Source organism: Pristiophorus japonicus, chromosome 7, assembly GCF_044704955.1.
Source record: "Pristiophorus japonicus isolate sPriJap1 chromosome 7, sPriJap1.hap1, whole genome shotgun sequence".
Taxonomy (NCBI): Eukaryota; Metazoa; Chordata; class Chondrichthyes; family Pristiophoridae; genus Pristiophorus; species Pristiophorus japonicus.
In genome coordinates, this window is record NC_091983.1 from 45,608,057 (window position 1) to 45,633,884 (window position 25,828).

Genomic DNA, 25,828 nt, shown 5'->3' on the forward strand with positions numbered 1-25,828 from the left:
ATATGTACCAACTTAGTGTTTGCACACATGTTGGCACATGTGCAATTTTCTTTTCTTTTAAATATCGGGTATTGTGGATTCCTCATTTTCATTTGGCTATTCCCACTACTAGTAGAATTAAATATTTTGATTTCGTAAAGTTTTACTGTTGACTTAAATGACAATCATTAGGAATGGTTGGTAACCTGCCTCTTAAGTACTACTTGTGCCACGGTATGCTCTTTATTCCTAGTGTGAATCTTACTGTCTTCTCCAACCACTCTTTGGCCTCGAACTTGGTGGAAGCTAAGTGCCGCCCAAAGGACCACTGAGATCCTGACCATACTTTAGGGTGGAAATTTCTTCAAAAAGTCCCGGAAAGATCGCCCGGTGACAAAAAAGTGACTTATGCCCTGAATATGGGCGGCAGCGGGCGGGAGCTCCCAATATCGGCGGCAAATGCAATCCTCGGCAAAGTACTGCCAAGGCTTCAGTCGGGCCCAGGGAGGGGGGGAAACAGATAAAAATTAAAATTTTCAAAAAATAAAAAAAAAGACTGGAAATCCTTCAGAGGATCACATCCACCTGAATCGCTGGAAAATAAAATAAAGACAAGAAGTTTCGTAACCTTTTTTTGCAGGTCTTCTTACTTACCATTGACATTAGACCTGCTTCCACCCAGCGGTCCTTTCCCCTGCTGCAGCGGACTCCCTCCTGGACCAAACTGGCAGCTTGGTGGGCGGGAGGACACTTACGTGGGTTGCACACCAGTGGACATCAGCAGGCAGTCCCCAGCGGTGTTTCCTCCTCGCCGGCAGAAGGCCTCCACCAAACTCGCTCAGGGAGGAGACTGCCTAGAAAACTTGGCAGCAGTGAGTCCACCAAGTTTGGCTCCTTTATCATTTAATCTGTACTTCATCTCCATTAGCTCATATTTTTTTATAAAGAAGCTCTAAATTATAACCTCAGATGATAGTTTCAGAGTTAATCCTTATCAGATTATTTATCTATATATTAGTAAAAATGATGACTGATTGCAATTGTCAGTGGCATTGTGAAGGTCAGATAATGTGACCTATTAAGTACGTGGGTCTCAAATCACGTTGCGTCATAAGTCATCACAGTTGATGGTTGTGGTGTTGAGCAGCTCGATCCATTGACTCTCAAATGGATGTTGTCCATTGCTCCCATGCATGTTTTTTTGAGAATTCAAGTGCACTTACTCCTTTGTCTGACTTAACTTGAAAAGGCCAACGTGCACACCTCCATGCATGACCAACGACGCCACCCTCATCAGTTCTCCCTGCCAGCCAAACAAATTCCAATGTCCTTAAAGCACTGTATTTCAGTCTCCCCCTGAAAGCAAACCCAGTTGACTTGTAGAAGTTATGACAGGCTTAAACTTCACTCCCAACCATGCACCAAAACCAATGTCTCCACGTCCTGCCTGAGCAGAAAAAGAGATCCATTTAATAGCAACTCTCACCATCATATGGAGCAGCAAAAAGGTCCATCGCTGAGTAGCGAAGCTAGCCTTGAAATTTCCCACCAACTGAGCACCAAAATGCTCTTTCTTATCATTTATCATTTTCTCTTGCCCCCCGCCCTGAACCCACTTCCCCATCTCCACTGCACAACAAAATGAGCCTCTTAAGTCCCTCCCTCTAATTAAGTAGCATAGTGACCACTGCTTGGCTCTTCCCATTCAAATCTCTCTCCGCCATTCTCCACCTCCTCCTTCATCCCCTACTCTGTCTCACACCTCTATCCCCATTCACTTTGCCCCCATCACCTTCCTACACTCTTCTCCTCTCCCTTCCTTTTTACACATTCCCTTGCTCCTCTTCCTTACCAATTATTTTTCCCACCTCTCCCTCCCATCCACTCTGCCTTCTGCAGGGGTCTAATTATATCCCTGCCCTCTAACTCTGCTTGACCTAAATTGCAATCAGTCTTCACTCCGTGTGTACAATGCCACGGGAGATTAACTAGAGCTTTAAAAAAAGCTTTCTGCCATTGTTTAACAATGAACTCTAATAAAAACAGTTTTATTGAATTCACATTAAATTGAATTGTTATACACTGTAAAAGATGAACAGCATTCACTACATTGAACGTTAATATGTAGATATGCTCAGCAGTTTTATTAAAAGTAAAACACAATGTAAATATTTGAAATATATAGGTACAAGAGCCAAGAGCTTTAGCTCTTGCATTACCATTACTGAGAATCATGGTGCACCCAACTCCCTGACCTACCAACAACTTAGCTTGTCAATGCATGGAATACTTAATGCCCATCACTGTGCAGCTTTAATGATGTGACCAAGTCAAATCTCAGCCTTTTGCTTGGTTTCAAACAACCAGAAGCCACAGCCATAGAATACATTTAAACTCTGGAAGCTTTCGATAAGGTTACACATAAGAGACTCATGATAAAAATCACGGAATGTATCAGTGGAATCGAGACCAAGGACTGGATTTTCATGGGGAAGGCTGGTTGAGGTTGGGAAGGGGGGGCGGCTCGAATGCAGACGGGAAACCCGGGAGAACGGGTTACCCGCAGGTCCTGTCGACTTTGACGGTAGAGCCTACTTTGCATCTGAAGCCTCTGTTTCCCACCTGCAGCCAGCCAGATGGAAAGGCTGGCTGGCTGCAGAGGGATGGCCTGCGGCACTAGGCTGCACAGAGGGAGGGATTGGATGGGAGCCAATGTCGCATCCGGAAGCTCAGGAGCAAGAAGGAAGATTGGGGCGGTCAAGAGATTGTGGGGGTGCAGCTACAGAAGATGGAAGAATGGGAACGTCGAGGGATTGGTGGGATGGAAAAGGAATATCGGGGCCTTCGAGGAACTGGGGGGGCAGGAGAAGGAAGAGAAGATCAGGGCCATACACTGGAGAATTGGGGGGGGGGGGTTGGTGGTGGGAGGGAAGGGAAGATCCTGGCTGGCCTCAGGATCATTGTGGGGGGTGGGGTGATGGAGGGAAGAGAAGATCAGGGCCAGCCACTGGAGAATTGTGGCCGGCCTCAGGATGATCAGGGGGCCAGGATGGGGGCGGGGTGGTAATGGAAGCTGCAGATGAATCCAAAGAGGAATTTTACTCCAGCTTTGATTAATCCCTGTCCTGAGTCCAAACGAGCGACAAGCTGATCCTCCTCGGCGACTTCAATGCCAGAGTTGAAAAGGACACTGACCTCTGGGGAGGTGTGATCAGCAGAGAGGGAGTAGGGAAAGCCAACTCCAATGGCACCCTCCTGATAAAATGCTTAGAACATGGCTTCATCATAACCAATACCCTGTTCCATCAGTAGGACAAATAGAAAGCCTCATGGCAACACCCTCGCTCCAAGCACTGGCATCTGCTAAACTACGTATCGTCCGAGCAACGGACCGCAAAGGCGTGCGCATTGCTCTGTCATCACCATCAATATTGCCCCAAAACAGCAACAGCAACAGAAACAATGCTGCAGAAAAATCAACGCCGGTGCACTTCAAAGATCCTACTAAGAAAGCCCTATTCAGCCAGTGTCTCGCTACCAACCTGGCGACTCCCAGTGACCCAGAGACGCAGAGTGTCCACAGTGCCTGGTCTGCCCTCAAGGCTTCCATAATTAGCACCTGCGAAGAGTCGCCCGGTCACTCGACCAGGAAACACCAAGACTGGTTTGACAAGAATGATCAGGAGATCCAGGAGCTAATATGCCACAAGCGCAAGGCATTCTTAAATTACCTAAAACCTTGGCTAGACCACACTTGGGAATACTGTTTGCCATTTTGGTCTCCATACGACAAAAAGGGTATTGAAGCACTTTCGAAAATCACAGAAAACATTTACAAAGAGGTTACCAGAAATGAGAAAATGAAACTATCAAGGAAGTCTGAGCAGGCCGGGGCTCTTTTCTCTGGAAAAGAGAAGGCTGAGAGGAGAACTGATGTTAAACTATGAAGGGTTTTGATAGGGTTGACCTGGAGAAGCTGTTTCGACTTGTGGGTGAATCCAGAACAAGGAGGTATAAGTATAAGATTCAGTTACAGAACAAAGGAGGAATTTAGTTACATAGCGAGTGGTGAGAATGTAGAATTCGCTGCCACATGGAATGGTTGAAGCAGGGAGCATTGACATGTACTTGAGGAAGGAGGGAACAGAGGGATAGTGGGGCAGGGTGAGAAAAGGTCATTAGAGTGGAGAAGGTTTGTGAGGAGTTTAAACACCAGCAAAGTCCAGTTAAGTCAAATAGCCTGTTACTGTGCAGTAGATTTTATGTATCAATGTAAATTCCTCTCTCCGCAAAGTTAACATTTCCACTGGAGCCACAGCAGAGGAATTTCAGGTGAATAGATTGAACATTTAAACAACTGAAATCCATCTACATTTTGAATTTTGATCCCAGCTCCTCAATGAATGATGAAATGCTGGCGACATCGTTAAAAAAGGCAGTTTGGTAACAAAATAAAAGCTTACAGAACAAAAATAAAACGGGGAGAGGACAAATAAAGAAGTAAAGTCCTAGAAATTCCGATGCACCGCTTTTGGGGATGGTAACTGCCAGGAGGCAACACACTCTGCGCCAGGCGTGGAAATCCCACCCCGCTTGAAAAATTGGGGGTACTGCCCCGAAAGGAAGTGGACACAAAGTAACACACTCCACTTCCTTTCTGGGACGGGAGCGCAGCAGACAGGTCGGGAGCAGAATGCAGCGCTATGCACTGGGCCACGTAGCGCTGCTCATCAAAGGCAGTCTCTCGGAATCAAGGAAGACTTGCTTCCACTCCTGAAGTGAGTTATTTGGTGGCTGAACAGTCCAATATGAGAGCCACAGACTCTGTCACATGTGGGACAGATAGTTGTTGAGGGAAGGAGTGGGTGGGACAGGTTTGCCGCACGCTCTTTCCGCTGCCTGTGCTTCATTTCTGCATGCTCTCGCCGATGAGACTCGAGGTGCTCAGCGCCCACCCGGATGCACTTTCTCCACTTAGGGCGGTCTTTGGCCAGGGACTCCCAGGTGTCAGTGGGGATGTTGCATTTTACCAGGGAGGCTTTGAGGATGTCCTTGTAGCGCATTCGCTGCCCACCTTTCGCTCGTTTGCCGTGAAGGAGCTCCGCATAGAGCACTTGCTTTGGGAGTCTCGTGTCTGGCATGCGAACTATGTGGCCTGCCCAGCGGAACTGATCGAGTGTGGTCAGTGCTTCAATGCTGGGGATATTAGCCTGGATGAGGACGCTAAGGTTGGTGCGTCTGTCCTCCCAGGGGATTTGTAGGATTTTGCGGAGACATCGTTGGTGATATATCTCCAGCGACTTGAGGTGTCTACGATACATAGTCCATGCCTATGAGCCACACAGGAGGGCGGGTATTACTACAGCCCTGTAGACCATGAGCTTGGTGGTAGATTTGAGGGCCTGATCTTCAAACACTCTTTTCCTCAGGCGACCAAAGGTTGCACTGGCACACTGGAGGTGGTGTTGAAACTCCTCATCAATGTCTGCCTTTGTTGATAAGAGGCTCCCGAGGTATGGGAAATGTTCCACGTTGTCGAGGGCTGCGCCCTGGATCTTGATGACTGGGGGGCAGTGCTGTGTGGCGGGGCCAGGCTGGTGGAGGATCTTTGTCTTACGGATGAGGCCCATGCTTTCATATGCCTCAGTAAATACATGGACCAAATGCTGGAGTTCAGCCTCAGAATGTGCGCAGACGCAGGCGTCGTTCGCGTTCTGTAGCTCAACGACAGAGGTTGGGGTGGTCTTGGACCTGGCCTGGAGGCAGAGAGGTTAAACAGCTTTCTACTAGTTCTGTAGTTTAGTTCCACTCCAGCGGGGAGCTTGTTGACTGCGAGGTGGAGCATGACAGCGAGGAAGATTGAGAAGGGGGTTAGAGCGATGACGCAGCACTGCTTGATCCTGGTCCGGACGTGGATTGGTCTGTGATGGATATGTTGGTAAGGATTACAGCGTGCATGTCATCATGGAGCAGGCGAAGGATGCTGACAAACTTTTGGGGGTATCTGAAACGGAGGAGGACACTCCATAGACCCTCACGGTTGACAGTGTCAAAGGCCTTTGTAAGGTTGAAGAAGGCCATGTATAAGGGCTGGCGCTGCTCCCTGCTTTTTCCTGCAGCTGTCATGCTGCAAAGATCATGTCAGTTGAGTCCCGTAGGGGACAAAATCCACACTGTGATTCCGGGAGGAGCTCCTCGGTGACAGGGAGAAGACGGTTGAGGAGGACCCTAGCGACAGCTTTCCCAGTGGCTGATATCAGGGAGAATCCCCTGTAATTGTCGCAGACGGACTTGTCCCCTTTTTTAAAGATGGTCACGATCACTGCATCTCTGAGATCGCCCGGCATGCTCTCCTCCCTCCAGATGAGAGAGATGAGGTCATGTATCTGCGCCAGTAGTGCCTCTCTGCCATACTTTAGAACCTCAGCAGGGATTCTATCCGCTCCCGTAGTCTTGTTGTTCTCGAGCTGTCTTATGGCATTTCCTACCTCGTGCAACGTTGGGGTTTCACTGGCGGGTCGCATGCTGCGGAATGGAGTCGAGAACTCTCGATTCAAAGGCAGAGACTCGATTGAGGAGATCTGAAATTTTTTGAGGATGTTTCCAGTAGAGTGGACAAGGGAGAACTAGTTGATGTGGTGTATTTGGACTTTCAGAAGGCTTTCGACAAGGTCCCACACAAGAGATAATGTACAAAGTTAAAGCACATGGGATTGGGGGTAGTGTGCTGATGTGGATTGAGAACTGGTTGGCAGACAGGAAGCAAAGAGTAGGAGTAAATGGGTACTTTTCAGAATGGCAGGCAGTGACTAGTGGGGTACCGCAAGGTTCTGTGCTGGGGCCCCAGCTGTTTACATTGGACATTAATGATTTAGATGAGGGGATTAAATGTAGTATCTCCAAATTTGCGGATGACACTAAGTTGGGTGGCAGTGTGAGCTGCGAGGAGGATGCTATGAGGCTGCAGAGTGACTTGGATAGGTTAGGTGAGTGGGCAAATGCATGGCAGACGAAGTATAATGTGGATAAATGTGAGGTTATCCACTTTGGTGGTAAAAACAGAGAGACAGACTATTATCTGAATGGTGACAGATTAGGAAAAGGGGAGGTGCAACAAAACCTGGGTGTCATGGTACATCAGTCATTGAAGGTTGGCATGCAGGTACAGCAGGCGGTTAAGAAAGCAAATGGCATGTTGGCCTTCATAGCGAGGGGATTTGAGTACAGGGGCAGGGAGGTGTTACTACAGTTGTACAGGGCATTGGTGAGGCCACACCTGGAGTATTGTGTACACTTTTGGTCTCGTAACTTGAGGAAGGACATTCTTGCTATTGAAGGAGTGCAGCGAAGGTTCACCAGACTGATTCCCGGGATGGCGTGACTGACATATCAAGAAAGACTGGATCAACTGGGCTTGTATTCACTGGAGTTCAGAAGAATGAGAGGGGATCTCATAGAAACGTTTAAAATTCTGACGGGTGTAGCCAGGTTAGATGCAGGAAGAATGTTCCCAATGTTGGGGAAGTCCAGAACCAGGAGTCACAGTCTAAGGATAAGGGGTAAGCCATTTAGGACCGAGATGCGGAGAAACTTCTTCACCCAGAGAGTGGTGAACCTGGAATTCTCTGCGACAGAATGTTGTTGTGTCCAATTCACTGAATATATTCAAAAAGGAGTTAGATGTAGTCCTTACTATGAGGGGGATCAAGGGGTATGGCGAGAAAGCAGGAATGGGGTACTGAAGTTACATGTTCAGCCATGAACTCATTGAATGCCGGTGCAGGCTCGAGAGTCCGAATGGCGTACTCCTGCACTTATTTTCTATGTTTCTATCTTTAAAGTGCTCCTTCCAGCGGGCCCTGACTGCCTCGCTGTCCTTGATGAATGTTTCCCTGTTCTTGGCCAGCAATGGGGAAGGGGCTTGGGAGTTTGGACTGTAGGTGGCCTTGACTGCGATGAAGAATCCTCGCAAATCATGGCTGTCGGCCAGTGTAATGTCGGTAAGCTTGTAATGTTTGTAGCTCCACACTGTGGATGTGGACGTATTGTGTACTGCAACTGCATAGTTAATAATAAACAGCACCAGGCAGATTCTGGAGTCTTCCGAGAGAGCTGCCTGCCATTTTGGGATCTGTGTGTGCTGTGCTTTGTGAATATATCACATTTGGCAGCGAGATGGAATTTTTCGGATGATTTAAAGCTTAAATTTTTTTGGTGAAGGATTCAGCCAGCCGACAGAGAGACTTTGGAAGTTTCTGTCTTTGGAAAAAGCTACAAAAATCTGAGGTAAAATACAGCACACAGTGTGAACAGCTAGAGATTAAAATGGCAGGTGTAATTGGACATTTGGGGGAATATAGACACAACCGGGACCGTTTTAAAGCTTATGTGGATCGGCTAGATATGTATTTCACTGCAAGTAACATAATCGAAGTTCCAGACAATGCAGTCCACAACCGGGCTGTGTTGGAACGTAAGAAAGCAATCTTCTTATCAGAGGCGGGTCCGGCATTATACGAAACCCATGTAAATCTACTTGTGCCTGACGAGCCAAAGGACACAACACTTAAAGAGATTTTAACGAAGCTGGAGCAGCACTATAACCCCAAACCGTTAGAAATTGCTGAAAGCTATCGTTTTGGGATTTGGAATCAAAAGGCTGGTGAACGTATCAGTGATTACATCATAGCAATAAAAGAGCTATCGATGTACTGTAATTTTGGAAACTTTCAAAACCGAGCATTACGGGATCGTTTTGTTTGTGGGGTGAAAAATGATGCGATCAGAAGGAAGTAATTGACAACAGATGACTTGACTTTTGAGATTGCTTATCAGACAGTGAGGTCGATGGGCATGGCCGAACAATATTCCCGAGAATTAAATAATAATTACGGTCATCAGTCAACCGAGCTAAATCACCTGCAGGTTCAAAGTAAAAGACGGTGGGGGCCCAAAGTCTCAGAAACTGGAAATTCTAACAGAGCGTCGAAGTCGTGCTATTGGTGCCTGGGACAACACATTGCTCAAAGTTGTCCATATGTTGAGGCAGAGTGTTTCTTCTGCAGAAAGACTGGGCATCTTGCGAAGGCATGCCGATTGAAGGGTAAACCAGCTTTCAAATCTATGAGTCCAGCGTTGAACGCTGTGAGTAGAAATCCCAAGAGACTACATAGCATGGAAGAACAACAACAGGATGAGGAGATGTTAGAGTTACACGTCATCAGGAGCACGAGGTTAACTGACAGCGATTCGGAAAGCATCAAAATCCACATAGATGTTGCGGGATTCAAGATACCCATGGAAATTGACACGGGTGCATCCGTGAGTGTAGTACCGGAGTCGCTGTACCTCGACAAATTGCGTGATTTCCAACTGGAGAAATCCAAGATAGAGCTGTGAGGCTACTCGGGAGAGAAAATTCCTGTGGTAGGTCGTATCACCGTACCAGTGAAATATAAAGATCAATTTCAGAACTTGCCTCCAATAGTAATGAAAGGAGACAAGTGTGCCTTACGAGGAAGAAATTGGTTGAGCTCACTGAAGCTGGATTGGAGTAAGATTTTCTGTGTGGAAGCGAGATTTGCATCAACGGATGAGGTTATCAAGAAGTATCCGAAGGTGTTCTGCGAAACGGGCAGTCCGATCCAAGGCTTCAAGCCGAGTGTCAGGGTACAGGAGGACGGTAGATCAGTTTACTACAAGCCACGTTCCGTACCGTATGCACTCAAGGAGAAAGTTGAGCAAGAACTCAAAAAACTAGAGACTGAGAACATTATTTGTAAGATAGATCGATGTAATTGGGCTACACCCATTGTTGTTGTACCGAAGTCCGATGGTAAGGTAAGATTGTGTGGTGATTATAAAGTAACCGTAAACCATGGTCTAGAAGGTAATGTCCCCAATGCATTGCTGAATATAGAAGATTTGTTCACAACACTGACAGGTGGTCAGATCTTCTCAAAACTGAATCTTACGAATGCCTACTTACAGCTTGAACTAGATGAGGAGTCCAAGTCATGTTTGACTATAAATACTCATCTAGGCCTATATCAATTTAATAGGCTACCATTTGGAGTGTCTTCCGCCCCTGCCATATTCCAAGGGGTGATGAACCAGATTTTGCAAGGTATTGAAGGGGAAGTATGTTATTTGGATGACATACTAATTTCAGCACCAAATAGGCAAATTCATAATAACATATTGAATGAAGTCCTCAAACGGCTAGAGAAGCACAGAGTAAGAGTGTCTGCTCGCAAGTGTGAGTTATTTAAAAACGCAGTGAAGTACTTAGGGTACAGAGTAGACAAAGATGGTTTACATCCGACCAAGGAAAAACTGGATGCAATCAGAAATGCAGCCACTCCCAGGAATGTCACTGAACTTCGTTTATTCTTGGATCTTTTGAACTATTATGGGAAGTTCCTACTAAATTTGGCTACAGTATTACATCCACTGATGAACTTTTGCAAAAACAGGTCCATTGGAAGTGGTCAAAAGAATGCGATACGGCATTCAAGAAATGTAAAAGCAAATTGGTAGAGAGCACCATGTTAGTTCACTATGACATATTTAAGGAGATTAAGCTAGCATGTGATGCCTCTCCATATGGAGTTGGGGCAGTGATCTCTCATGTATCACGTAGTGGGGAGGAGAGACCAATTGCTTTTGCTTCATGCACTCTCAGTGCCAGTGAGAGTAATTATGCGCCAATTGAAAGGGAAGCTTTGGCATTAATTTTTGGGGTCAAGAAGTATCACAAATACTTGTATGGGCGTAAGTTTACCATCGTTACGGACCATAAGCCCCGACCAGCAATCCTCCATCCAAAGTCCCCAGTTCCAACATTAGCTGCAGCCCGAATGCAGAGATGGGTTTTGATTTTGTCAGCATATATGTATGATATTGAATACAGACAATAAGCTGATCACAGTCATGCTGATGCAATGTCTAGATTGCCTTCCCCATCACAAGTTACACCCGATAGGGAAGAAATGTTTTATTTTTCATACATTGATGAACTGCCAGTCACAGCTGAAGAGATTGGTAAAGCAACCAAACGTGACCCAGTGATGTCAAAGATGTATGAGTATATTGCAAATGGATGGCCAAACCAGGTAACAGACAAATATACACATCCATTCTTCATTCGTAGGAATGAATTATCAGTCGATAAAGATTGTATTATGTGGGGTGCAAGGGTGGTTATACCAAATAAATTCAGGTCCAAATTATTAGGAGACCTCCATGGCCAGCACCTGGGAATGTGCTTGATCAAGAGTTTTGCACGCAGTTATTTATGGTGACCAGGTCTTGATAATGATATAGAGTACATCGTGAGTGAGTGTACGACATGTAAATCGATAAGCAAGCAACCACCACCAGTAGCATTACAGCCATGGAAATGGCCTCCCAGGGTGTGGCAAAGGCTACATATTGATTTGCTGAGTTAGAAGGACAACAATTGTTCATTGTAATTGATAGCTATTCGAAGTGGGTTGAGGTATTTCCAATGTGGAAAATAACAACAAGTAAAACATTGGACATTTTTGAAAATTATTTTCTTCATTTGGCCTCCCTGAAGAAATTGTTTTGGATAATGGACCACAATTTCATTCAGAAGAATTTGCACAATTCACGAGCAAAAATGGTATGAAATATACCAAGGTTCCACCATACCATCTTGCTTCGAATGTTGCAGCAGAGCGCACTGTACAAATGTAAAACGTGCCCTCATAAAACAAATGTTAGATCCAAATCCAAGGAAACGACAGTTGTCATTGGATCACAAATTGGCTAATTTTTTGATTACCTATCAAAATACTCCTCATACAACTACTGGTAGAACACCAGCAGAGTTGTTTCTCAAATGACAGCCATGAACCAGATTCTCGTTGTTAAAACCAAATTTGGCACAGTCCGTAGAAGAGACACAATTAAGACAGAAAGAGAATCATGATAGAGGTAGAGTAAAAGAGAGAAGTGTGAAATTAAACCAGAATGTGAGAGTGACGAACCATCACCATAAATGGTTAAAGTGGTTACCAAGAAGAGTGGTGAAGATATGTGGTCCTCGCACATATTTGGTAAAGATGTTTGATAATGGACAGGTTAGGTTTGTTCATATTGATCATATTTTACCTACAGAAGGTGGGAATGATTCAATTATTTCTGACTCATCAGATAGTTTTGATACACCAGTAGCAAATCCTAAATCCAATGTACTGGAAACAAATCCAGGAGAGAATCAGAATGAAAGTCTGAGTCCGAGTCAGGAAAACAAAGAGCCTGAAGTTAGAGTGAGTTCAAATGAAAATCAAGGAAATTCCATGGAGGAAAACATTCCTCAGGATGAGCCTCAAATGAGTTTCGATTCAACACCATGTTTGGAAGGTTCTGTTCGAGAGCGAAGGTATCCTTTTCGAAACAGAAAACAAGTGGTAAAGTTAAATTTGTAAATATGGAAAAAAATAAGTTTATTTCCTGTGTTATGTATAAACTTGAAGGTTATGTATGATGTTTGTAATAATAACTTCTTCATTAAGGAGGGAGAAGTGTAATGTCTGTAAGCTTGTAATGTTTGTAGCTCCACACTGTGGATGTGGGCGTATTGTGTACTGCAACTGCATAGTTAATAATAAACAGAACCAGGCAGATTCCGGAGGCTTTCGAGAGAGCTGCCTGCCATGTTGGGAGCTGTGTGTGCTGTGCTCTGCAAATATATCACAGCCAGTTGTTGTACCTCCTGTGCTTTCTCCATCCACCACCTATTCTTTAGGTCCTGGGTTTTTTGTTGGACCACCCTGCTTGAAAAATTGGGGGTACTGCCCCGAAAGGAAGTGGAGTGCAAAGTAATGCACTCCACTTCCTTTCTGGGGCGGTAGCGCGATAGACAGGTCAGAAGTTGGACGTAGTGCTGTGCACTGGGCCACGTAGTGCTACTGCATAGGAGGGGCTCTTCCCTTCATTAAAGGGAAGGGCCCCTGCTATTTCCGCAGTGAAGAAACGGGCCTCCATGGACCACTGGGGAGCAGGTGTGCCGTGCCAACAGCCTGGCACCCAAGCAGAGTGCTGGTCTGAATAATTATTGCGATCGCTGTGCTAGCAGGGCGCCGAAGAAAACCGCGACATTTTTTTTAACATCCCCTTTAAGTATCGCCCCGCGAGCGGCCTGCAGCCCGGTTCACGCCCCCTGAAGCTGTCACTGGCATTGCCCAGCACAACTTCAGGGGGCGATACCCAATTTTTGATCCAGGGCAAAAACAGGGCACTGCGCACAGTGATGATGTCAACACCGGTTGCGTGTCGGCCCGGGACGCTAATTGCGGTGCAGCAAAGCAAGGCACCACTGGTTACCGCCACCGCTAAACACCCGCTGAATTTAGCGGGAATTGTTTATGGCGCCATGCCCGGGAGGTGCAAACGACCCGAATTTCTTGGACAAAGTTTTTAAAACATGTTTCTAATGCAGGATTTTCAATGTGTCTATTTTATTAGTGCTACTTTGAAATTACAAATGTAAAGATACCCCCAACATCTCAGTAGCACTGTTATCGTTAGTATTCAGTGTCACAGTATTTGATCAAAAGAAAATTAGGCAGATTAGGATTACAAAATCCCAATGAACTAATTGTCAGTCTAAGGGTTAAACTGGATAATTGGTATTCAGTTGGAAAAATTAGGAAGCTTACTGATTTTAAGGAATATCTCAATAGTTAGAGATTCCTTCTTCACCTGTTAACATGGAATTAAATCGATAAACGGCCACAGTATGTTCAGCGAGATTACATTTTTGAACGGTTGCTAATATTCAATTGAACCTTGGATCACTGGGTTCCCTTGAAAATGAATGTTTCACTTGACCTTCTTCCATATTTTATACATCCCTTCGGTAAAAGCTCGAATTAATAATCAGATTTAAGTTTTTGGTTGATCTCTTCAGCTTTCTTTTTAATGAGTCTATATAGACTTAACCGTGGGTGGAAGCAGCCTCCTCAGTAACTGGGGATGGAGGATTCCTCCACATCATTACATTTTAAAGTAAAAAAAAGAAGCCCCAGGCTTTGCAGAGTTCCATTCAAAGGGAATCTCCTCATGACAGCAATATGAGTTGCTGAAGCAACAGACGAGTCAGACCAGGGATGGGATTGAGGCGTTTTGAAGTTTGCTTTGCTAATGATGAAAGTTCATTGTTCTACATTTGATTCTCTGTACATCAGAGACAATAACAACTAAACAACAACTTGCATCTGTACAGCATGCATAATGTAGTAAAATGTCCCAAGGCGCTTCACAGGAGCAATTATCCAGCAAAGTTTGACATAAGGCGATATCAGGACAGGTGATCAAAAGCTTATTCAAAGAGGCAGATTTTAAGAAGCGCATTAAAGGAGGAGAGAGAAGTAGAGGGGAGGAAAGGTTTAGGGGTGGCATTCCAGAGCTTAGGGCCTCGGCAACTGAAGGACTGGAAGAGATTACAAAGATAAGGAGGAGCAAAGCCATGGAGGGATTTGAAACAAGGATAAGAATTTGCAAATCGAGCCGTTGCTGAACTGGGAGCCAATGAGCACAGGGGTGATAGGTGAACAGGAGAAATAATTGTGGAAAGATTAACATTTATTTAAAAAAATATAGAATTTTGGTACATAGTTTACAAATTTACAGACAGCCCACTCAAAACAACTGTTTGGTCCAAACCTTGAAAGGTCGCAAACCTAGTCCCAATTCTCTTAATGGAAGTTTTAAACGCCTTTGAAGAAAGGGGAAGACAAATCCTCGGGTCATGATGCCAACAACGCTGTCCACCAGGAGGTCAGTGGGAAGGCACCTTATTAGTGTGGGTAGGTGTGTGTAAGCACCAATGTGGCTGCTTGGGGTGCGTTGGCCTGCAAGTACACGGGAAATGACATCACCTTCCTCCTATTGGGGAGTTGCCCAAGGACCCCAACCCCCGCAATCCTGCTAACGTTCCTTTTGGCCCCTTAAATGTGCGGCCCTTTAATCAGCTGTAGCATTTTAAATGCAGTGCAACTCAGCTTCCCCTTTCGCTCAGTGGTGGCCAACCAGCAATCTTCTGCTGCTGTCACGTACCGCATAATTAATGAAGCTTTTCTAAGGAAACTTGAGTGGGTTGGGGGTGGGGTCATGCAGACAGGCGGAAGTCCAGTTCTACCCCAAATCTGCCAAAGGGAGGAGAATCCAGCACCAACAGTTTTTTTGTCAAGAGCTAGAGAATTATAGAAACGATAGTCAGTTGGAAAGACTTTGGTAAATGTTGCTCTAAGTATTCCAGTGGGTACTTGCCTCATCTAACTTTATATTAGTCTACTATTAACTAAATTGTATTAATCTACAAATTGCTACTTTGTTGAGAAGCACGACAGAGGTTCCGCAATTCTGTTATTCACCCTCAATGTGCAAGTACCGATTTATACCGCATTGATTTTATTCTTTCATTAATGTTGACATGACATTCAGGTGGAAAATCATCAATCTCTCCTTCCACCCACAATTTACCCCTGAATCACTTGCGTGAAATCAATTGAATGTAGAAGGAAGACATTTGCCAGACAAGGTACAGTAGCACTGTGGTTATATTACTGGACTAGTAATCCAGAGATATGAGTTCAAATCCCACCATAACAACTGGGCAGTTTAAATTTAGTTAACTAAATAAATCTGGAATAAAAAGCTAGTCTCAGTAATAGTGACTATTCAATGGTGATTGTCATTAAAACCCATTTAGTTTGCTGAAGGAAATCTGCCATCCTTAACTGGTCTGACCTATATGTGACCCACAGCAATGTGGTTGACTCTTAGCTGCCCTGGTTCAAGAAGGTGGCTCACCACCACCTTCTCAAAGGCAATTAGGGATGGCCAATAAATGGCCTTGCCAGTGACACCCACATCCCAGGAACGAATAAAATCAAAGACAAAGATGCCAAACCATAAAAAGAATATTTGTCTGTTTTTCCAAATCTAAAATGACTCTTTCTTGTCACTGTGCTGGGTGCTAAACCTTTTGCCCGCTTAACTCTTCCAGTGGCCTGTAATGATCTAGCATGGTGTGCTGCATTTTTGCTTTAGGGCACCCCAACTTTGTCTGGTCTCTGAGATTGGTCCCTTTGAGTTACCTGCAGAAGAAACAAATTCTGCCATTTTAGTAAGCAGCCTGCAGCAGTCCATTTGTTTAGACTACTCTATGCCATGTAACAATGGGCAGTGGTCTCTGACCACTGGTACCTGAATTGCATTGAGGTCCTATGTACATGATAGTACCCCGATTTGAAGACCTTAATGAGGCACCTGCCTGATATAGGCGGACCCATTTCCAGGAATGTTCCAGGAATATGGAAATTGCCACGGGCGTATTGAAGGCAGGAACAGGGCATTAAGTTCAGTGCTGACATTTTCAGAGTGCAACCGCCCTGGTTCCATACAGTGGGGCCAGTGAAGGTTGTCCCGAAAAATCTTTAGTTTATTTTCACCCAGTTGAGTACAATAATTCTAATTTGATTATATTGTTCATGTTTCCTGCATAGTTATGTTTGCAGCATGTCAACAGTGCTCCACAAGAATATTGACCTTGCAATGTTTCTTCTATTGTAAACTAGCTTTCACAATACAATATGGCCTATGCTGAACAGATATTGATGAAAGAAATAAATGAGGAGACTGAGCTCCATATGACGGGCAAACAAATCTCACAGATCCGGCAAGGCCTTGCAAAAGCCAGTTTTCGGGACGCGATGCACATTCGCCGAAAACCAGATTTTCCAATCTGTCAAGATTTCAAACGACAGATCCTCCGCATCCCTGGGCGAAGGACATTCATGCAGCAGAGATGGCTATTTTCCCAACTCATGCCCAGCGAATGTCCTTCAAACAGTTATGCCTGGTGAAATCAGGCGCAACGCTTACTATACCAGTGTTGAGTTTTAAAACACAAAAATTTAATTTAAACACTCATTTTTATATTAAAAACCTTGTCCTTTAAGGTAAGTTTATTTTTAACACTATTAAAACACATTAAAAAAAATCCAAAAAGTATATATTATTTCTAAAACATTTAATTTCAATGAATTTTAAATATGTGAGGTGTTTTATTTATTTATTATGCTGTGGTTTGGTGTTTTAGGGGGTTTTCTCATTGATAGTAATATGAACTCGCACAAACGAAGTTCCCATTTTTATCAATGAGAATACTGCATAGTGATGGTGGTCCAGGCCCATGTGACTCCAGCTTGTACATACCTCAAAGACATCTCCCCATGCACTGCGCATCGACTCTAGGCCTCCGACCGGGATCTTACGTTCCTCCGGGAACACCGGGTACCTTCGTAGATTTTTTTCATGTCAGAAGCTTTCGTACGAAGGAAGCCTCCGACCACTATTTCCCCTCCCCACATCAAGCTTCTTTTGCTGTATTCAGGAGCAATAATAGTAGAAAAGAAAATGCTAACTTCAAGAAAGAAAGTGCAACACATGGCTTCAAATACTTCGCAGTTGCACATTGAATCTATTGGATAGCTTTTCCCTGGGCCTATGAAGAAGCAGCTGTCTGTGTTTTTCATGCCTTGAGCTCTTTGTTTGGTTTGGGCATTCTATGTGCAGGCCATACCCCAGGCTAGACCTTTCAACATGAACATCGGGAGGAAACAGGTACACAGCTGCAGAGGGGTGTGCACTCCCCTGGCTGCTGACGTCGGAATTTTCTCTCTGCTGCTCGCTACAAAAATGCAACATGAAATCAATTAAGAGATTGGGGAGCATATGTCAAGGGGCATGGGAGAACTGACGTAAGAGATAAGAAATAAGAGAACATAAGAAATCGACCATTTGGCCCCTCGAGCCTGCTCTGCCATTTAATAAGATCATGGCTGATCTGATCATGGACTCAGCTCCACTTCCCTACCCTTTACTCCCTTATAGCTCAAAAATCTGTCTATCTCCATCTTAAATATATTCAATGACCCAGCCTCCACAGCTCTCTGGGGCAGAGAATTCCACAGATTTACAACCCTCTGAGAGAAGAAATTCCTCCTCATCTCAGCTTTAAATAAGCGACCCATTATTCTGAAACTATGCCCCCTAATTCGAGATTTCCCCATGAGTGGAAACATCCTCTCTGCATTTACCATGTTGAGCCCCGCATTATCTTATACGCTTCAATAAGATCACCTCACATTCTTCCGAACTCCAATGACTATAAGCCCAACCTACTCAACCTATCTTCATAAGTCAGCCCCTTCATCTCAGTTTCTGCCTGTTAAAGTGGAGGAGGGGGATTTAGAATTATGCAAACAAGTCATTGATGTTTTGGGGAGACGGATTGCTATAGTGAAAAATCCTAAGTTACTGCCCTCCCTTAACTGAATGCATTGAGAAATGTTAGTTGTTCAGCTATTATTTTTGCAGGGTGAAGTATATGCTGATACCCAGGGTACCCAAGCAATAAAAGGAAAAGTGGCCAGTGTGTTACCTTGCCTATTAAGGTTAGGTCATTGAATTTCTTGTGGCACTGTTCTGCAGCCCTGGGGGGGCGGGGTGATAGAGTTGACACTCAGTGCCAGTGCATCCTCCCTCCAGGTGGTACGATAGACATTTCTGATAGGTTTGCTGCCATGGACACCGAGTAGTCTGTGGTTCCTGATCTCAATTTCCTTGAGTAGGACTTGCAACTTGCTTGCAACTGCACTTACGAAATCCCAACTGTCCAGCCTTTGGTCCTCCATTCACCATGACATTTCTGCAGAAACCAAGCTGCAAAACCATACCCTCACCACTACATTTGATGCCCTCGTCCTTATTAAAGCAATTACTCTCTCTCACCCTGGCTTTTGCCTCATCTTTGCTCCCTTAAGTCCAAGAGACACAGATTTGAACGGAAATGGTGGGCAACTGGTTTGGCCACTCACCACCAGATCTGGTTGGACTACATAAAGCATTATGTAGGGTCCTGCTCTCATCTTCCAAAATTGCTCACTATTCCAGAATCATTCTGTATTCAAAGATAAACACTGGCTCCTATCCTTCACTGTTAACCATCTTCTTAAACCCCTCTCTCCTGCCTCCTCCATCCTCATCTCCATAACAAGTGTGAGGAGCTCAAGGGCTTCTTTGTTTCTAAGATTGAGACCATCTGTTCAGCAGCCTCTGCCACTTCCCTTCCTTCCCCTAGCCCACTGGACTAAACGTTCACTAAGGCTGCCCTCTGCTCTAGCCCGGAACTCACAGCTTTCTCCAGTTTCTAACAGATCTCCCCTCATGAACTCTCCACACTCACCTTGTCCATGAGACCCACTTCCTACTTCCTCGACCCTATTCTAACCAAACTGCTGACCACCCAACTTCCTTTTCTGGCTCCCATGTTAGCTGATCTTGTTAACGGCTCTTTCTCCTCAGGTAATGTCCCACTCTCCCTCAAATCTGCCGTCACCACCACTCTCCTCAGAAAACCAGCACTTGACCCCTCCATGCTTACAGCATACCGCCTCATCTCCAACCTCATATGTGGATTTCCAGAAGGCATTCGATAAGGTGCCACATAAAAGTTTACTGCACAAAATAAGAGATCAGGGGCTAGATTTTCCACTTTTGTGCTTATCGCCCAAAAATGAGCGTTATTTCGGACGTGGGCGTTAAAAAAGGGTTTTCAGATCGCCGACTCCTCGCCCATTCTCAAAGCACCTAGTCTCCATTTTTTTAAATGTGAGTTACCGCGACTGATATGAAATGGGCGGTAGTGTTAAATCTCGCTGACCTTCTACCGTAAAGTGACCCCTCCTTAGCAACGGCATGGCAACACTCGATTCCCGCGATTCAGGAGGTCAAGAGTCATCATGACGTGCGCAGAAGAGGAGACAGAGAGAGAGGGAGCTCAGAGGGACTAAAGGCGTGTGTAGTGTATGGAGAAAGAGTCAGACTGAACACTGTGAGCTCAAAGTAAAGTGTGACCTTAGTTTTTTATTGCAGGTCTCCAGAGTGCCTCTCCAACCTGTGAAGCCTCCTTAAATACCTGTGCTCGCAAGTGATTATGGGATCCCTTGGGATCCGGGGAATGAGCCCTCTCGTGGTTGTACAGAGTAAATACAAGTCCACATATATAACAACATTCCCCCCCAAATTCAATAGGGTAACTATTTACAATGTCAGTCGATCTAGGGCTCTTCTTGCCCTGGTTGATTGTCTCGGTGTGAAAGCTGGTGTTGTTGAATCATTTGTTGGGCCCTCGCTGGGCTGCTGTGCATCTGGCCTTGTTGGGCTGCCTGTTGTGTTGGGCCCTGCAGGGCTGCTGTGGATCATGTGTTCTGCTTCGTGGTCAACCGTGGTGTCAGTTGCCACTGGTGTGTATGTTGGGTGATCAATAAAGGTAGGGTCCAAGGTGGGTTGCTCAGGGTATTCCGTGAATCTGAGTTTGATTTGGTCCAAATGTTTCCGGTGAATGAATCCATTTGAAAGTTTGACCCGAAACACCCTGCTCCCCTCTTTGGCCACGACAGTGCCGGGAAGCCACTTGAGACCTTGTCCATAATTTAACACAAATACAGGATCATTGATTACAATCTCGCGTGACACATTTGCGCTATCATGGTATGCACTTTGTTGAAGCGGCCTGCTCACTACCTGTTCATGTAGACTAGGGTGAACTAACGAGAGCCTTGTCTTAAGTACTCTTTTCATGAGCAGTTCAGCAGGTGGGATAGCAGTGAGTGAGTGGGGTCTCGTGCGGTAGCTAAGCAGGACTTGGGCTAGGCGAGTCTGCAGTGAGCCTTCAGTTAACTTCTTCAAGCCTTGCTTGATGGTTTGCACTGCTCTCTCTGCCTGACCATTGGATGCTGGTTTAAACGGGGCAGATGTGACATATTTGATCCCGTTATGGGTCATGAATTCTTTGAACTCAGCACTGGTAAAACATGGCCTGTTGTCGCTCACCAGGACATCGGGTAAGCTGTGTGTGGCAAACATGACCCGCTGGCTTTCAGTAGTGGCAGCGGACGTGCTAGCCAACATTATTTCAAATTCAATCCACTTGGAGTACGCGTCTACAACCTCAAGGAACATTTTACCCAAGATTGGGCCTGCATAGTCGACGTGTACCGTAGACCACGGTTTGGAGGGCCAAGACCATAAACTTAGCGGCGCCTCCCTGGGTACATTGCTTAACTGAGAGCATGTATTACATCTGTGAACGCAGGACTCTAAGTCCCCATCGATTACTGGGCCACCACGCGTGGGATGTGGCTATCGCTTTCATCATTACGATGCCTGGGTGGGTACTGTGGAGATCATTGATGAAGGTGTCTCTGCCCTTCTTGGGGACCACTACTCGATTGCCCCACAGAAGGCAGTCTGTCTGTATAGACATTTCATCTTTGCGCCACTGGAATGGCTTTATCTCTTCCTGCTTTTCCACTGTGACACTGGACCAGCTCCCGTGCAGCACACAGCTTTTGACTAGAGATAATAAGGGGTCCTGGCTTGTCCAGGTTTTGATCTGCCGGGCAGTGACGGGTGATTGCTCACTCTCAAATGCTTCCATAACCATGGCTAGATCTGTGGGCTGCACCATTTCCACGCCCGTGGTGGGCAATGGCAGCCTACTGAGAGCATCGGCGCAGTTTTCTGTGCCTGGCCTGTGGCGGATGGCGTAGTTGTATGCGGACAACCTGAACGCCCATCTCTGGATGCAGGCTGATGCATTGGTATTTATCCCTTTACTCTTGGAAAGTAGTGATATAAGTGGCTTATGGTCAGTTTCCATTTTGAATTTTACCCCAAACAGGTATTGATGCATTTCCTTTACTATATAGGCACACGCTAACACTTCTTTTTCAATCATGCTTGTTGCAATACACACCCGACGCCATATGATGACGCATCACATGCTAGTACCAAATGCTTACATGGATCATACAACACAAGCAATTTGTTTGAGCATAACAATTTTCTCGCTTTTCCAAAGGCATTTTCTTGGCTTTTACCCCAAACCCATTCGCCCCCTTTTCGTAGTAAGACATGTAGTGGCTCTAGCAGGGCGCTGAGACCTGGTAAGAAGTTACCAAAGTAGTTCAAGAGTTCCAGAAATGACCGCAGCTCCGTCACGTTCTGTGGCTTCGGTGCATTATCAATTGCCTCCGTTTTCGCATTGGTGGGCCTGATGCCGTCCGCCACAATCTTCCTTCCCAGGAACTCCACTTCAGGCCCCAGGAAAATGCACTTTGAGCGTTTTAACCTGAGCCCCACGCAGTTGAGTCGACTAAGAACCTCATCCAGGTTCTGCAGGTGCTCGACTGTGTTCCGACCTGTGACCAAGATATCGTCCTGGAAGACCACGGTGTGCGGGACCGACTTCAGTAAACTTTCCATGTTTCTCTGGAATATCGCCGCCACTGATCGGATTCCAAACGGACATCTGTTATAAACAAAAAGACCTTTGTGCGTGTTGATGCAGGTGAGGGCCTTCGATGATTCCTCCAGTTCCTGCGTCATGTAGGCTGAAGTCAAATTCAGCTTCGTGAACACCTTTCCTCCCGCCAGCGTTGCAAAGAGGTCGTCGGCTTTTGGTATTGGGTATTGGTCCTGCAGGGAGAAATGATTGATAGTTACTTTGTAATCGCCGCAAATTCTGACGGTGCCATCTCCCTTGAGGATTGGGAAAATAGGACTGATCCACTCGCTGAACTCGATCGGTGAGATGATGCCCTCTCTTTGTAGCCGGTATAGCTCGATCTCTACCCTTTCTCTCATCATGTACGGTACTGCTCTCGCCTTGTGATGGATGGGTTGCACCCCTGAAATTAGGTGGATCTGCACTTTTGCTTCTTGGAATTTCCCGATGCCTGGCTCGAACAGCAAAGGAAATTTATTTAAGACCTGGGCACACGAGGTGTCGTCAGCGGGTGATAGTGCTCGGATGTTGTCCTAGTTCCAGCGTATTTTTCCCAGCCAGCTCGTGCCGAGCAACGTGAGACCATCGCCCGGTACCACTCAGAGTGATAACTTGTGCACCGCTCCATCGTAGGAGACCTTTACAGTAGCACCGCCAAGGAATCAGTTCTTTTGTGTAAGTTCTTAGTTTTGTGCGAATTGGAGTTAAGACTGGTCTTGAGGCCTTGTTGCACCACAACCTTTCGAAAGCCTTTTTGCCCATGATGGACTGGCTTGCGCCCGTGTCCAGCTCCATTGACACCAGGAGTCCATTTAGTTCAACATTCAGCATTATCGGGGGACAATCCGTGGTGAATGTGTGTACCCCATGTACCCCTGCCTCCTCTATCTGAGGCTCTGTTTTGTCGTGATCCTCCTCTGCAACATGGTGGTTTGCAGGTTTAACAGGCTTAGCAGTTCGCCTGCACATTCGTTAGAGGTGTCCCATTGTTCCACAGCCCTTGCAAATATACCCTTTGAGTTGGCATGAATGGAAACTATGATCACCCCCGCAGCGCCAACAAGATGTTAATGGCCTTGCATTCATCATCCTTGATGGTGGACTCTGAGACATCTGCGGACGTGTAGCTGTAGGTATGTGTGACCTGTCCTGTACGTTACGATTCAAAAACAACATCACTTTGTTCACAGTACTTGTAGCAGCACTAGTGTGCTGAGAGATTTGCTTATTATTGTCACTGGTGGCAATGAACGCCTGGGCTATCGCTATGGCCTTACTCAAGGTTGGGGCCTCTACAGTCAAATGTTTGCAAAGTATGGTTTCGTGGCCAATGACAAGTACGAAAAAGTCTCTGAGCATGTGCTCCAAATGTCCTTCAAATTTGCAATGTCCTGCAAGGCGTCTTAGCTCGGCGACATAACTCGCCAGTTCCTGGCCTTCAGACCTTTTGTAGGTGTAGAACCAGTACCTCGCCATCAGAACGCTTTCCTTTGGGTTCAAATGTTCTCGGACCAGTGTGCACAAATCGTCGTATGATTTCTCCGTGAGTTTCACTGGATTGAGCAGATTATTCATGAAGCCATACGTTGGTGCCCGACATACGGTCAGGAGGATCACTCTATGTTTGGCAGCACTCTCTTCCCCATCGAGCTCGTTGGCCATGAATTACTGGCTGAGTCGCTCCACAAAAGTTTCCCAATCATCTCCCTCTGAAAATTTCTCCAGGATGCCCACTGTTCTCTGCATCTTTGGGTTCGCTATCTGTATCTCATCGCCAATTGTAGTGTATGGAGAAACAGTCAGACTGAACACTGTGGGGTTAAAGTAAAGTGTGACATTAGTCTTTTATTGCAGGTCTCCAGAGTGCCTCTCCAACCTGTGAAGCCTTCTTAAGTAACTGTGCTCCCAAGGGATTATGGGATCCCTTGGGACTCTGGGGAATGAGCCCTCTGGTGGCTGTACAGAGTAAATACAAGTCCACATGTATAACAGCATGTGTGGCTGTGGTGTGTGCTTGTTTGGCTGTTTTGGGAGGCACGAGGGAGATTCACCAGCAGCAAAAAGCCTACTAAGCACCAGGAACATAGTTGGTACCGAGTTTTTGTCCAACAAATAAGATATAACATGGAAGGGATGGTGGAGCTGGTAGCCAGGAACACTGGTGGCAGAGGGCTCCCAGTGGTCCCGGAGCGCAGCACTGCATCCCAAGGTGCCGCACCTCAATTGCCAACCACACATGAGAACCAGCAGTAACATCTTGCTTCTGGCTCGGAGCACGTTCCCACCTCAGAACCGTCGTCTCCCGTATCCGTCCAAGCAGCGTTTCGGCCGTCATCCCTACCCCCCACCCCCTGCCAATGAAGCATCACCTGAGGAGCTCCTCGGCCATGCGGCTTGGAATCAGGAGGGGAAGGGGTAGAGGTGGGGAGGAGAAGCGGGGCGGTGGGTGGGGGGGAGGGTTGTTTTTTACAGAAATAGTGATGATTTCAGACAAATGTTCAGTTTAAATGTTTTTTATTTAACAAAACCTTGTTGCGCATTGGCTCAGATAGCTGCACCGTTACACACTGGTGATTCCTTAACATCAAAGGGTATAATGACACTTAACTTCAATCAATTTAAACTTTAACTGTCACCAAGGTGATGCCCACCATTGATATATCACCTGCACATCCAGCAGTGTGTAAATAACACCAACATTTTGTCAGGCAAAGTGCTTATTGATGAGCTCCTGACATAAGGTTCTTGCAGCTATCATGGCATCACGGGCCCTTTCATGCGGTCTACTGGGGGGCGGGGCCATGGCTGGGCGAATGTCAGCATCCACCTCCTCATCCTTCTCTTCCTCTCTCTGGTGAGCTGGACTGTCAGACTCATCAGGCAATTCTTGCATGAGCACACCACCACAAATTGAGCTACCTGCTCAGGGTGGTATTGGAGGTCGCCTCCTGAGTGGTCCAGGCATCTAAAGCGCTGCTTCAGCACTCCAATGGTTTTCTCCACGATATTGTGAGTGGCTGTGTGGCTCTCGTTGTATCACCTCTTGGCTTCGGTGTGGGTTTCACGCAGGGTGATTATCAGCCAGGTGGCGAGACCATATCCTTTGTCACCAAGCATCCAGCAATGGCCTTGTGGCTGATTGTTAAACAAATCAGATACAGTGCTATCATGCAGGATGTGAGCATCATGGATGTTGCCCAGAAATTGAGAATTCACTGCCAGTATAATTTGCTGGCAGTCGACAACCAGTTGGACATTCAAGGAATGGAATCCCTTGTGGTTCCTGAAAACCTCTGCATCCTGAAAAGGTGCCCGAATCGCAATTTGCAAATGATCTATTGCTCTCTGCACCTTGGGGAAGTTTGCAATTCTGGAGAATCCTAGAGCACTCTCACTCTGTGCCTCCCTAGTCAAAGAGAAGCTGATCAAGTCCCTCCTGTGTGCGTACAGGGCTTCAGTGAC